This window comes from Bombina bombina, chromosome 1, assembly GCF_027579735.1.
Source record: "Bombina bombina isolate aBomBom1 chromosome 1, aBomBom1.pri, whole genome shotgun sequence".
Lineage (NCBI taxonomy): Eukaryota > Metazoa > Chordata > Amphibia > Anura > Bombinatoridae > Bombina > Bombina bombina.
This window is the reverse complement of record NC_069499.1, coordinates 1,252,715,644-1,252,727,947: the sequence shown is the minus strand read 5'-3', so window position 1 is coordinate 1,252,727,947 and position 12,304 is coordinate 1,252,715,644. Positions and strand designations below refer to the sequence as shown.

Below are 12,304 nucleotides of genomic sequence, written 5' to 3'. Positions count from 1 at the left end.
AGATATATAAAGCATATACAGGAATTTATAGAAAGCACCTTGTGAAATGATTATTCTCTAAAGGTTCTAAAATATAAAGGACTCTAATGTTACTTGCCTACACTTTGTCTTGTAAGGGCAGAGGGACACAGTCAGGTTCTCCACGCTATCTCTATATGTTCTCACTCCGTATTTTGCTGTTCCTTATAGTTTTTGTTCAACTATACTTTATGAAGGGTCACATTACAGTTTTCCCTATCCTAGATGCCATTTCAATTTAAATACCTAAAATAGACATATCTGGGCTAACAATCTCTGGGAATCCAGGTGTTTATTTCCATAAGTGCTGACAAATACAATATACCTGTCATTCTGATGCTAATATGACTTGTTATAAGTATTGCCCAATACCATAATTGTTTCTAAAATGTTATACCCTAAAGTGCCAAGATGGTTGACAGCGTTATTACTGTATAAACACGCTTAGGTGTCTGATGATGTCTGAGACAGCTACTTAGCCAATATTCCTATGCTTATGGCAATCATCTTTATACTTAGACCCATATAATAGTTACCCATTGGTACTCATTAATAGGACTTTGAACATGCATTATTTCATTTAGCAGTCATATGGAAAATATTGGTGAGGACACTAAATGAGTTGACATAGTCAGCATATTACATGATGAGGGGGTCTCTTAACAATTGAGAAAGCAATAATATGCAGCACTTACAATTATCTTATATTTATATTCACACTTTTGTGGCAGTACCCACCTGTGCTGACTATGTGGCTCAAGTGCATATAATATATTACCTAGCAGATTGGCTCCGGGTCATGCCAAACAGTTAATCCCCCTTGACTATAGGGCAGCATACTTTGTCTCTTTACATAATTTAGACCACCTTGAGATGAAGTAGTAGTCTATTTTTTGACATTCATGCACATGTCTAGCCCAACGATTACAGTGAGGTCTCCATGCAATTGACTGCATACTTTGAAATTAACACATTAATGTCTTGTTGGGTCTATCTTATAGCTCCAAGAGCTAGTGTCTGCACTGGGGGTATTTGTGGATGTTTCGTCTCATCTCCCAATTCTGTCAAATATAATGAGGAGTCATATATGCACATTTTATTTCAGGCCAATGTTAGATATTGTGTATTGCATTTTCCTTCCCTAACAGTTGTGTGTGTTTGTTGATTTGCCTTCCTGTTCCTGGATGCTGGGCCCGCACCTAGGGGGAGGGATCAAATTTATTTTTGCACTGTTTGTTTTATTTTTATTTCTCAGAGGGAAGGTATTCTGATGTTTAACTAGATGTCCTTCCATTGCCCTATCTACATTTTGTACTCCATTTGTTATTATGTCCCTCACTACAATCTGAAGACACATAATTATGCTGAATGTTGCCCTTATTTTGTTCATCCTGTTCACCCTCTATCCTGTTTTTGCCCAACAGTGGTCTAGGTCATAGTGTACACTGCATTGCAATGTCCTCCCCTTATGTGTCGCTGTGGGCTGCTTTCATTGCTGGGGCAGGTAGCCCCTTTTTTTTTTTTTAAACGCCTGAGTTATTTCTTACTGCTGGCTGGACCTGCACCAATGCCATAATGTATAATCTTTCCCCTTATGATATCATAATGGAACTGCATAATTCAGGTACCTATAGCTTTAGATCCTCAAGCTCTATTATGGTAGGTACAACATCAGTCCCCGTGTAATCAGCTCTTCTATATGGTCATGGTGTTTTACTTTCTTGCAGTTCGTCCACCATGAGTCAGAAAGCTGTGGCTTATGTTACCCCTCTAAAGATACACAATTCTTTGACATATCCCGTTTACTATATTTTATTTACCACTTCCCCCCCCCCCCTGTATATAATATACCTCCTACTTTAGGAGAGTTAACCTTGCAACATATCTATATGTTTTCTCATATTACTTATGCACAGAAAATAATTCTCCTTCATAGCATTTCAATCTTTTCAGGGTCCATGAGTGACCCTATCTGTTACTAGAGGATATTACACTTGTTACAAAAAGAGGTTTTCTTTCTATATTGTACTATTACATTTCTGCTGTTTTACACTTTTTATTGTTAAGATACTTTTGCCTGGGAACAATCGGCAAACTGTTATTCTTACTTTGATGTACATTAGCATATTATTGTACTTGTTGAAAACCTCAATAAAAATTTATTTAAAAAAAAAAAAAAAATTATATATATATATATATATATATATATATATAAAGGACTTTGCAAGCAGATTCATAGATCTCACAGTTCATACTACTCTGCAAACAGTGCATCACATTTAATACACAGCATGTTATAGCTGACTCCTACAATAAAACGGCACTCTATTTTACTGGAGAATTCTAACAACACAGAATCCTGCAATTTGACTCACATCTCAGAGGTATATAAAGCATATACAGTAATTTATAGGAGGCACCTTGTGAAATGATTGTCTTCTAAGGGTTTTAAAATATAAAGTACTTTGTTAGCAGATTCACAAATCTCACAGTTTGCGCCACTATATATATGGAAGGGATCTTGGGATACAGGAGTGTTCTTCCCTTACATAAAATCCTCCATTTAAAGGCTGCTTGAAATACTCCCTCTATTCCTCTAAGAATATATTCAACAAAAGAGTGTATTCGACATGTCTCCAAAGAGAGCGGACAGTTCTGCAAAAAAAAAAAAAAGGAAATGCAGTACCATCTGTAAACTATTTTTTCAAATGCCTAGAACCTCCACAACTCAGAATCTGAACCTATATACCCCGCATCAGCCATATCTGTTCTCAAATCTCTTTTGGACTCTCTGCCTTCAAAAAAAAGATTTTTCCACTTTAATCCAACAGGTAAAACAAAGCATCCGGGAGGAAATCTCAGAAATAAAGATTTCACAGAAGTGGGTCAGAGGGTGGAAAAATTGGAGGAGGACACAGCTCATGAAAATATAGCCATGGCAAGTTTCAATAATCATCTATATCAGCAAGAAAATACTATCCAGCAGTTGGTAAATAAAATTGATGAACGGGAGCCACCAACACAATATTAGAATAAGGGACATATCAGAAGAAGTGGCTCCACAAGAATTAGAAATATATGTCGAGAGTCTATTTGCCTATCTTTCAGAGGAAGTTGAAGATACAACTTTTGCATTAGAGTTCACCGGGCCCTGAGGGCTAAACCCTTTGAAGATCAACCACCCACAGATGTGATAGTAAAAGTTACCAGCTACCCAATTAATTAAAACCTGATGAAAAAAGTGAGACAAAAACACCCAATAAAATTCAAAGGAACTGACTTACAACTTTTTGAGGACTTGTCTCCCAGAACCCTTAAAAAGAGAAGAGACCAGAGGCCTTTAACAAATAAATTACGTCAGCAAAATATCCCTTATAGATGGGGACATCCATTCAACCTACAAATACAATGGAGAGGCAAAATAATTTTATTTCATACCCCAGAAGACATATCATCAACATGCAAGGATCTAAGAATACACCCTCCACCATCTTTGGATGGCAACACTTCTGCCTCAAACAACAATCAAATCAGGACGAACACACTCTCAAAGACCAGAATGGCAGAGTGTCTTCTAGATTAAATGATAAATCATCTCCCAAGCAATCCACCTGAGACGCTGAAGGACAAGAAGCCCCATAGACAATGCATAAGTATCTCATTTAATTTCTTTCCTTGAGTAATATGATGCTTTGTGCTTCCTGCTACATTGATTGTGATCTTATTCTCTCCAGTCTGAAGATGGGACAGTTAACAGACTAAAAAGATATTTAAAGGCAATTAAAGCCAGCAAATATGAACTTCCCAACCTGAAATGTTTAAAAATGTTATTTTTTCCTGTTTAACTTACAGATTAATGTTAAATAGAGGTGTGAAAATTATAGGATAGAAAACCTTATGTTGCAAATTGTTGTACACAGCCCAATTGGTAGAGTACTCCCTCTGATATTAAAGCTTTATACTTTTGAATTTGTTATTTAAATATTTTGTATGTTGTTCTTTTGTTATGCCTAAGAATTGTAATTGAATGTTCTGAAGTCCATGTAGAAATTCCGTCCATCTATAACAAGTTAAGTTATTAAATTGCAATCATAACCACACACACTATGGTGCAATATATACATATAATCACACAAAATGTGAAAGGGTTTATCTTCCCAAACAAAAGAGCTATTGCTTTGCAGGACCTACTCAAAAGAAAAGGGAAAATCCTACTTTTACAGGAAACTCTCTTCAAGGCTAACAAAATACCGAAATACTTTACTACCCATTTTACACAGCACTTCCAAAGCACAAATCAACAAAAAAAAAGGTATATGGAGTGAGCATCCTTATTCATAAGTCCATTCAAAGTATTACAGATAGACAAAGATGAGGAAGGAAGGTACTTGTGTTTTGCAAATTTACTGTATGGTAAACCAATTACAATAGTTAATCTATATGTGTTAAATATGCACCAGGACTACTCCATAAATAATATTACTCCTAAAATATTAAAATGTACTAAAGGCCCACTGATCCTGGGAGGTGACAAATATTCAGTTGTACCCTTCAATTGATTGTTCAAATCCTAAATACCATACATCACAAAAAGCTTTTCAATCCATTTGGCAAAACTTTAAAACTCTTACCTCACATGACACTTGGAGGTTTTTGAACCCTCTAAAGAAAGACAATACCTTTTTCTCCCACCCACTTAAAAGTTATTCACGGCTTGATTACATATTGGTGGACCACAATGCACTGTCATACATTAAACAATCCAATATAAAACACACAACATGGTGTGACCACTCATTAGTAGAATGTTTTTTTAAATTGGTCATCAATGCCACTCAGACCATTCTGTTGGCGATTAGAGGATACGTTGTTACTGAACCAAAAAGACCTAGAGATTTTTACCAAGCAGATAGGCACCTATTTTTCAATAAATATCACCCCTGATTCAAATCCAGATATGATCTGGGAGGCACACAAGGCTTACATGAGAGGTGAATTAATTAAGTCCAGAGCTAATAGATGCAGATTAGACATGAAATTATAGACATAATTAACCCAAGAAATAGCTGAGTTAGACTTTCTATTAAAGATGAATCCTATTGATAAAACTCTCCAAAAAATGCAATGTGATAAAAGAAACTAAATAAACACAAATTGAAACTCAATGAAAACAACTATTCTTACAACAAAAATTTTATGGTGAGAGAAATAAACCAGGTAAGCTACAAGCGAAAATGCTAAAAAAAAACCAGCTAAAATCATACATTCACTCAATTACCTCAAAAAATGGAACTCAAGCTGAGGATACTAAACACATAGCCAAAATATTTCAGTTGTTCTACCATAAATGTTATAACATACACAAAGAGAACACAAAGAAGCATGTGAGCGATACCTACACACAATCACTCTTCCCAATCTCTCTGCTAAAAAAGCCCAATCCTTAGAATCTCCAATACATTTCTGAAGCTATATCAAATATGAAGCCTAGTAAGGCCCAAGGCCTGGATGGCTTCACAAATCTTTATTATAAAACCTCAACTGATCCCTCACTTGACATCTTTATTCAATTATATATCAGACTAATCACTTATTCTCTGATACCATGCTTCAAGTACATAACAGTTTTGCCAAAGCCAGTGAAATCTAACACCCTGGCCAATTTGAGACCTATTTCATTGCTAAATGCTGATCTAAAATGATACGCCAAAGTTTTGACCACTAGATTAAACAATTTATTACCCTCTTTATTAGACTGCGACCAAGTGGGATTTGTACCAAGGCAGGAGGCTTAGGATAACGTAAGTCAAGATCACACTTTTAGACCATATTAAAGGCACCAAATTTCCTGCAGTATTTCTATCAACAGATGCTGAGAAAGCATTTGATAGACTAGATTGAACATTTCTACAACCCACATTAATTAAATTTGGTTTCCCACAAAAATGTATTACGCAAATATTGGCCTTGTATTCTAATCCCTTAGCAAAAATTCGGATTAACGGTACCTTATCGGACCCTCTTTCTCCCCTCTTATTTGTTCTCTCTCTTGAACCTTTAGCAGTTAAAATACATAATAACCACAAAATAGGAATCAATATACAAGACCAAATGCATAAACTTGCAATGTTTGCAGATGCTGACTATCCTCTCCCTTAGAGAGTCTTTGAAGGAGGTGCAGACAAAATTTCATGAATACAGCATGGTATCTAATTTCTTAGTAAACCCTACCAAGTCAGAACTATATCCCGTCAATATCACAACAGAAAATCTCAACTTAATTCAATTAAACTGCTCCTTTAAAATCAATCTAAAAGCTCTGATATATTTAAGAATCTATTTGACTTCCAACCTAGAGGAACTAAATTATGGAAAACTAACTGAGTTTCAAGATTTAACCCCTAGACGATTGCCTAAAAATAATATCTCCTGGTTAGGTAGGATAGCAGCTACAAAAATGACTACTGCCTAAGACTTTATATATTATGCAAGTGCTTCCCATAACCGGGGCCTCGAGGGATATACAAAAACTACAATCGATAATAAATGCATATATTTGGCAAAGGAAACACCCTAGACTATCAAAAAATATAATATACACCTAAAGAAAAAGGAGGTCTAGGGGTCCCTAATTTAAGTTTGTATAAATATGCAATTTCACTGAGCAGAGTAGTAGACTGGTGTAGACAGGGCACGCATACATACAAGAAAGAGGAATAAACTAAATGAACACTTACAGTTAGAATCCCAACTAATAAACTTATCACATTTGGGGGGATTATGCTGGACACCTTCAACATCCATATTGAATAGTAGTAGACTGTATCTTATTTTTAGTGAAACATGGTCTGAATGGATATCTATTAGAAACTAAGTTTCAAAAATCTCCTCTCCTTACTCTCCACTGACAACTCTGTTCATGAACAGAATTTGAGGTAAGCAGGGCATGGAACTCGCAAGTATCACAAACCCCATGTAAATTCCATGACCTAATCCCTATACATAATTTAATGGATAGAGGCAAACTTTTCAATAGGAAACAGGCACAGGAGATAGGATACACACATTTCAACTCCTGGTTTAAGTACCAACAAGCCACTATATATTTACGCCACTATATATTATCCCATAAGAATATTAATGTTTCAAAAGCCGTTAAAGGTCTAAAAAAGTCCTTATGTACTAGCCAAAACTTTAAAAAAGGTACAGTATCTCTATTGTACCAACATCTCATGGAATCATATCTTCCATCAAAGCTTACATGTTGGAGAGGTTGCAATCAGGAATGTACAATGCTACATATATGGTGGGAATGTGGTATCCTTTCCCCATTTTGGAGAGATGTACACACAGCAATTGGCGAGGTCATAGGTATCATCACCAAATTTACACCAGAGTTTTTTCTTTTTAATGATCTCTCAGATGTTGCTTGCAAACTCAGACGTAACATCACCCAAATCATGATCAACACAGCTAAAAGATTAAAGGGACAGTCAAGTCCAAAAAAAACTTTCATGATTTAAATAGGGCATGTAATTTTAAACAACTTCCCAATTTACTTTTATCACCAATTTTGCTTAGTTGAAAGCTAAACCTTGGAGGTTCATATGCTAATTTCTTAGACCTTGAAGACTGCCTCTAATCTGAATAGATTTTGACCACTAGAGGGCATTAGTTCACATGTTTCATATAGATAACATTGAGCTCATGCACGTAAAGTGACCTAGGAGTGAGTACTGATTGGCTAAACTGCATGTCTGTCAAAAGAACTGAAATAAGGGGGCAGTCAGCAGAGGCTTAGATACAATATAATTACAGAGGTAAAAAGTGTATTATTATAACTGTGTTGGCTATGCAAAACTGGGGAATGGGTAATAAAGGGATTATCTTTCTTTTTAAACAACAAAAATTCTGGTGTTGACTGTCCCTTTAATCCCTAAATTGTGGAAAACAATGCAAATACCATCTCATTAAAGGGACACTGTACCCAATTTTTTTCTTTTGTGGTTCAGATAGAGCATGACATTTTAAGCAACTTTCTAATTTACTCCTATTAAATTTTCTTCATTCTCTTGGTATCTTTATTTGAACTGCAAGAATGCAAGTTTAGATGCCGGCCCATTTTTTGTGAACAACCTGAGTTGTCCTTTCTGATTGGTGGATAAATTCATCCACCAATAAAAAAGTGCTGTCCAGAGTACTGAAACGAACAAAAAACTTAGATGCCTTCTTTTTCAAATAAAGATAGCAAGAGAACAAAGAAAATTGCTAATAGGAGTAAATTAGAAAGTTGCTTAAAATTGCATGCTCTATCTGAATCACAAAAGAAAAAAATTGGGTTCAATGTCCCTTTTAGACTGGATATTGAAAGTAGAATATACATTGAAAATGGAGAGATTATTTTACTACAGAGAAATTAAACACATATGATATAATTTTCCTTTGGGAACAATATAAATATGCAAAAGCAACCTAAAACGTATTTGTGCCCCTTGACCTCATCAGTCAAGCTGATATGTTTATATATCTTCATGAATTTAGGGAAGGCTGGGAATTAGGAATGTATTTGAACATCTGGCAGACATGACTCTGGATTATACAAATAATGGGATTTTAAAAAAAAAATCCTTAGGCAAAAATGTTTAATTTTTGTAATTGTTTAAAATACTTTCCCTAGTTACCCCTTCACACTCCCCCTCCCCATACATATCCATCTCAATGCAAGTGTTGCTTATTGCTAAATGTAATACTGGAAATTTGTCCTATGGTATCACAATAATATGCAATTAATATGAATATTATAGATATTATGGCAGATAATGTGTATTATGTGGAAGAGACTCATGTAACACCGTTTAGGAAAGGTTTGTTTATAAAATGGAAGTAGAGCTACAAAAAGTAAATTTATGCTTACCTGATAAATTAATTTCTTTTACGATATGACGAGTCCACGGATTTCATCCTTACTTGTGGGATATTAACCTCCTGCTAACAGGAAGTGGCAAAGAGCAGCACAGCAGCCTTGCAAATCTGCTCAACAGAAGCATCATTTTTAAAAGCCAATGTGGAAGCCACAGCCCTAGTAGAATGAGCCGTAATTCTTTCAGGAGGCTGCTGTCCAGTCTCATATGCCAGGCGGATGATACTCCTCAGCCAAAAAGAAAGAGGTAGCCATAGCTTTCTGACCCCTTCGCTTTCCAGAATAAACAATAAATAATGAAGATGATTGACGGAAATCCTTTGTTGCCTGCAAGTAAAACTTCAAGGCATGGACCACGTCCAAGTTATGTAACAGACGCTCCCTTCTTAGAAGAAGGATTAGGACACAAGGAAGGAACAACAATTTCCTGATTAATATTCTTATTTGAAACAACCTTAGGAAGGAATCCAGGTTTGGTACGCAAAACCACCTTATCAGAATGAAATATAAGATAAGGCGAATCACATTGTAACGCTGAAAGCTCAGAAACTCTATGAGCCGAAGAAATAGCAACCGAAAACAAAAAAACTTTCCAAGATAATCATCTATGGAATGCATGGGTTCAAACGGAACCCCTTGAAGAACTCTAAGAACTAAATTTAAACTCCAGGGAGGAGTAATCAGTCTAAATACAGGCTTAATTCTGGTTAAAGCTTGACAAAAAGACTGAATATCTGGAACATCTGCCAAACGTTTGTTAAGTAAAATTGACAAAGCAGAAATCTGTCCCTTTAAGGAACTAGCTGATAACCCTTTCTCCAATCCTTCTTGGAGAAAAGACAGAATCCTGGGAATCCTAACTTTACTCCATGAGTAACCCTTGGATTCACACCAATAAAAATATTTACGCCATATCTTATGATAGATTTTTCTAGTGACAGGCTTACGTGCCTGTATCAAAGTATCGATGGCCGAATCAGAGAATCTCTGCTTAAATAAAATCAAGCGTTCAATCTCCAAGCAGTCAGCTGCAGAGGAATTAGATTTGGATGTTGGAAAGGACCTTGAATGAAATGAGGTCCTGTCTTAAAGGAAGTTTCCACAGTGGCAGAGAGGACATGTCCACTAGATCCGCATGCCAAGTCCTGTGTTGCCACGCAGGTGCTATCAGGATTACAGAAGCTTTCTCCTGTTTGACCCGAGCAATCACGCGTGGAAGGAGAGGAAACGGTGGAAACACATAAGCTAGGCTGAACGACCAAGGCACTGCCAAGGCATCTATCAGTTCGGCCTGAGGATCCCTCGACCTGGATCCGTAACGTGGAAGCTTGGCATTCTGATGAGATGCCATCAGATCCAATTCCGGTCTGCCCCATTGGCGAATCAATGAAGCAAACACCTCCGGGTGGAGTTCCCACTCTCCCGGATGGAAAGTCTGACGACTTAGAAAATCCGCTTCCCAGTTTTCTACTCCTGGGATGTAGATTGCCGACAGATAAGAGTGGGCCTCCGCCCATTGAATTATCTTGGATACTTCTATCATTGTTAAGGAACTCCTTGTTCCCCCCTGATGATTGATATAAGCCACAGTCATGATATTGTCCGACTGGATTCTGATGAATTTGGCCGAAGCCAACTGAGGCCACGCCTGAAGCGCATTGAATATTGCTCTCAGTTCCAGAATATTGATTGGAAGTAGAAACTCCACCTGAGTCCAAACACACAGAGCCTTCAGGGAATTACAGACTGCACCCCAGCCCAGAAGACTGGCGTCCGTTGTCACTATCACCCACGAGGGTCTGCGGAAACACGTCCCCTGGGACAGATGATCCAGTGACAACCACCAAAGAAGAGTCTCTCGTCTCTTGATCCAGAATTATTTGAGGAGATAAATTTGCATAGTCCCCATTCCACTGTCTGAGCATGCACAGCTGCAGTGGTCTGATATTAAAGCGAGCAAACGGGATGATGTCCATTGCCGCTACCATTAATCCAATTACCTCCATACACTGAGCCACTGATGGCCGAGGAATGGACTGAAGTACTCGGCAAGTATTTAGAATTTTTGATTTTCTGACCTCCGTCAGAAATATTTTTATGTCTACCGAGTCTATCAGAGTTCTCAAGAAGGGAACCCTTGTCCGTGGAACTAGTGAACTCTTTTCTATGTTCACCTTCCAACCGTGAGTTCTCAGGAAGAACACTGCGTCCGTGTGAGATTTTGTCAGATAAGTTGACGCCTGAATCAAAATATCGCCCAGATAAGGCTCCACTGCTATTCCCCGTGGTCTGAGAACCGCAAGAAGGGAACCTAGAACTTTTGTGAAGATCCTGGGTGCTGTGGCCAACCCGAAGGGAAGAGCCACAAACTGAAAATGTTCGTCTAGGAAGGCAAACCTTAGGAACCGATGATGATCCTTGTGAATAGGGATATGAAGATATGCATCCTTCAAGTCCACAGTAGTCATATATTGACACTCCTGGATCATTGGTAAGATTGTTCGTATAGTCTCCATCTTGAACGATGGGACTCTGAGAAACTTGTTTAGACACTTGAGATCTAAAATGGGTCTGAAAGTTCCCTCTTTTTTGGGAACCATGAAAAGATTTGAGTAAAACCCCTGTCCCTGTTCCAGCTTTGGAATGGGACAAATTACTCCCATGGTAGAGAGGTCTTTTACACAGCGTAAGAATGCCTCTCTTTTTATCTGGTCTACAGACAATCGTGAAAGATGAAATCTCCCTCTTGGAAGAAAATCCTTGAATTCTAGTTGATAGCCGTGGGTCACGATTTCCAATGCCCATGGGTCCTGAAAATCTCTTGCCCAAGCCTGGGCAAAGAAAGAAAGTCTGCCCCCTACTAGATCCGGTCCCGGATCGGGGGCCGCCCCTTCATGCTGTCTTTGTAGCAGCAGTGGGCTTCTTGGATTGTGGCGTCCGTTGTCACTATCACCCACGAGGGTCTGCGGAAACACGTCCCCTGGGACAGATGATCCAGTGACAACCACCAAAGAAGAGTCTCTCGTCTCTTGATCCAGAATTATTTGAGGAGATAAATTTGCATAGTCCCCATTCCACTGTCTGAGCATGCACAGCTGCAGTGGTCTGATATTAAAGCGAGCAAACGGGATGATGTCCATTGCCGCTACCATTAATCCAATTACCTCCATACACTGAGCCACTGATGGCCGAGGAATGGACTGAAGTACTCGGCAAGTATTTAGAATTTTTGATTTTCTGACCTCCGTCAGAAATATTTTTATGTCTACCGAGTCTATCAGAGTTCTCAAGAAGGGAACCCTTGTCCGTGGAACTAGTGAACTCTTTTCTATGTTCACCTTCCAACCGTGAGTTCTCAGGAAGAAC

General features: G+C 37.9%; 1 protein-coding gene across 1 annotated transcript in view; it reads right to left on the bottom strand.

Annotated features, from left to right (window-relative positions):
- The window catches only part of LOC128664299 (DNA topoisomerase 1-like), a 571,968-nt gene that overhangs the window by 157,267 nt on the left and 402,397 nt on the right, over nucleotides 1–12,304 (bottom strand). The window lies entirely within an intron of this gene.